This window comes from Mus pahari, chromosome 7, assembly GCF_900095145.1.
Source record: "Mus pahari chromosome 7, PAHARI_EIJ_v1.1, whole genome shotgun sequence".
Classification (NCBI taxonomy): Eukaryota; Metazoa; Chordata; class Mammalia; order Rodentia; family Muridae; genus Mus; species Mus pahari.
The window spans coordinates 42398735-42402625 of NC_034596.1; positions in this window are offsets into that span (position 1 = coordinate 42398735).

The following is a 3891-nucleotide window of genomic DNA, read 5'->3' on the forward strand; positions in this document are numbered from 1 at the left end:
AGAAGGAGAGAGAAGAGCTGCCATGCCTGAGGAGAGTGGAGGACAGGGAGGCATAGCCAGCTTATGAAGGAGCTGGGAGAGTGTGACCCAGCTGGGCATCACTCTGGGTCCAAGGTAGAGTATAGAATTTAGTAACTGATAACTCGCGATTATTGGCAGGGGTGGATTAACCAAATGGAGATCAGGGAGTGGCCCTGCCATTGAGTTGACTAAGGCATATCAAAATATAAAGGCTGAGTCTTTTATTCAGGAACCCATAAATTGGGGTGGATAGTGAGGAATGCACGCTGCCAGGATTTATTTAATTATTTTAATACTACACTTCTACAGCAGAGAAAACTAAGTCCTGTTTACAAGGAAGTTGCCTGTTTGATTCATACACACTGTAGTTGCTTTCATCAAACGATATCAAGTATATAATATACCTAGGGAAAACTGATTTGTTAGGGACACAGTGTTCAGACAGTAGCAAGAACTGCAATCTACCCGGGCATCTCAAAGAGATGCACCACAACAGAAAGGGTGATTGATTTATGAGAATCATCTCTTGTGATTGAAGAGATGATTGAATCACTGCACCAAGACACTGAGGACACAGTGTGTTGTCTTGAATAACACATTCAGAAATGACTAGAATGATTGTCTACTGCGGTGAGAACTAAATCCTGTTAGAATGAACTTGCCCACTTTATTTATTCCTACAACTCTAAAGTTGCTTGTATCCATCAGAGCAGCAGTGCAGATGCTCTTGAGTAATTCCGTAAATCTGGTGTATTAAAAACACAGTGAAAATGACAGATGCTTCTACAAGAGGAAGAACTTTATACAGTGCATGTTACAGCGAAGTACTGTGGGAGGACTGCTGAGTGCTTTGCAAGAAAGCTGAGCATACCAACTGATTTTTTTCTTTTTAGATTTATTGTATGTGAGTACACTGCAGCTGTCTTTTAGACACACCGGAAGAAGGTATCAGATCCCACTACAGATGGTTGTGAAACAACATGTGGTTGCTGAGAACTGAACTCAGGATCTCTGGAAGAGGACTCAGTGCCTTTAACCACTGTGTCATCTGGGAGGAGAAGCCCTTGGTCCTGTGAAGGCTCTATGCCCCAGTGTAGGAGAATGCCAGGATGAGGAAGCAGGAGTGGGTGGGTGAGTGGGTGGGGGAACACCCTCATAGAAGCAGGGGAAGATAGGGATGGGATAGGGGTTTCCAGAGGGGAAACCAGGAAGGGGGATAACATTTGAAATGTAAATAAATAAAATATCCAATAAAAATTTTCAAAGAAAGAAAAGAAAGAAAAGAAAAAGAAAGCAGAACACAGGAGTTTATCATTGTAACACTGCAAAAGGACACTATATTTAGGGTTAGGGTTAGGATAAGATTTAGGGTTAGGGTAAGAATAAAAAAGGAATAGAAAAGGCAAGTAATAAAATCTGTAAGTTTAGCAGCACTCAATGCCATCTTTAAATACACACACACAAGTGAAAAGAGCATCACACATGCACATGTTTGCAAAAACCATTGCACTTCTACTGCAGGGAAATCTACAGCAAAGTGGATGGCTTTACTTCTGGAACTCTGAAGTTGCTTATATCAGAAAAGCTGTGCATAGATTCCTATGTAAAACAGGTTTATGAAAAGCACACTGACAATAGGAGTACTTTTATAAGACAAAGAACTATGTCATACCATTGCACCCCATGTAGAACTAATGTGAGGAAAATAGCAGTTTTTAAAAAGGAGCAGATCACATGCTTTTATTATTGTAATACTACAGAAGAACATGGGATTATGGTCAATGTTAGAGAAGGGCCAAGAACAGAAAGGAGAAGCCATCATAGCATAAACCCTTGTAATTTAAGCAGAACTCAATATCATCTTCAGAAAACACTAGCATAAGTGACTAGAACACAATAAATTAGTGTGCTTGCAAAAAACAAACAAACAAACAAAAATCACTGTACTTTTACTATAGTGAAATTTAAATCCTCCATAAAAGGACATGGGAAATATTGCTCCTACAACTCTGATATTACTTGCAAAAGAACAGCTGTACATATGTTCCTAGGTAAAGCAGATTTATTAAAAACACACTGATAATGGTTATATATTACAAAAGCAAGAACTTTGTTATACTTATGTACTTCGAAGCTCAGTACAGAAAGAGAATTGGTGATTGCATTCCAAGGAAGTAAATCACATGAGTTCATTATTGTAGCTATGCAAAAGATATTGGGGTTAGATTAAAAAGACAAGGGAAGATTAGGGCTAGGGTTAAGACAAGAAAAGATTGGGAGAATTGAGCACAAAAACCTGTAAATTCAGGAACATCTAATATCATTTTTTAGACAACATGCACACAAAGTGGAAAAAAAACACACTGTACAGATGTTTTTGCAAAAAATCACTGTACTTCTACTATAGGGAAATCTAAATCCTGTTTACAGCAAAGAGGACAGTTTTACTGATACAACTCTGAAGCTGCTTTAATTAAAACAGCTGTTCATATGTCCTAGGTAAATACATTAAAAAAACACACACGATAAATATGGCAGTACTTTTACAAGAGACAGAACTTTGTTATACCAGTGCACAACATCATTCTGAAGTACTATAAACAGAGGTCTTGGTTGTTTTCCGAGGTCATTATTATTGGTTGTTTATGAGGTCATTATTGTAGCAGTTCAAAAGTTGGGTTTATGTTTGGGGTTAGTGTTAGCATTAGATATAGGGCTTGGGATAGTGTTAAGACCAAGAATGGAATCAGTGCAAAGAGCATACCAATCTGTAAGTTTAGCAGCATGCAATGTCATCTGTAGAAAACACATGTGAAAAAGTAAACCACCCAGGGCACCTTCAATAGGACAAAACGGAAGCTTACAGAATAGGAAAAGAGTTTTACCAACTTCACATCTGACACAGGGCTAATATCCAAAACATATAAAGAACTCAAGAAACAAGACATCAACCAATCAAATAATCCAACTAAAAATGAGATAGAGATCTTAACAGAGAATTCTCAACAAAGAAATCTCAAATGACTGAAAAACACTTAGAGAAAGGTTCAACAGCCTTAGCCATAAGGGAAATGCAAATCAAAATAACTCTGAGATTCCATCTGTCAAATAGCTAAGATAAAAAACACAAGTGACAGCTCATGCTGCCTAGGACATGAAGCAAGGAAAACACTCCTCCATTGCTGGAAGGGGTACAAACTTGTAAAGCCACTTCAGAAATGGATATGACAGTTCCTCATAAATTGACAAGCATTCTACCTCAAGACCCAGCTAAACTACTTATATGTATATACCTAAAGGACATCTCATGCTATCTCAAGGACACTTGTTCAGCTATGTTCATAGTAGCTTTATTGATAAGAGCAAGAAACTGAGGACAATCTAGATGCTCCTCAACCAAAAAATGGATTAAGGAATTGAAATACATTTACACAATGCAGTATTACTCAGTTGTTAAAAAAAAAAATGGCAGGCAAATAGATGGAACTAGAAAAAGAATCATTCTGAATTAGGTAAGCCAGACTCAGAAAGACAGACATGGTATGTATTCACTTTCAAGTATATATTAACTGTTAAATAAGGATAATTATGCTACAATCCACAGTTGTAGAGAGGCTAACTACCAAGAAAGACTCAAGGTGACCAGAACCGCCCTAGGAAACAGAAATAGAAAAGATTTTCCAAGCTGACTGAGGTCATGTGGAGATAGGAACAGGAGAAATCAGATGCACTGAGAGGGAGATGGAAAAAGTTAGTATTGGGAGAGGCAGCTGGAATTGTGGGCAACATGGAAACTTAGTGCAATTGAAGCTCCCTGACATCTATAAAGGTGACCCACACAAAGATTCCTAGTAACATGGGGATAAGGAG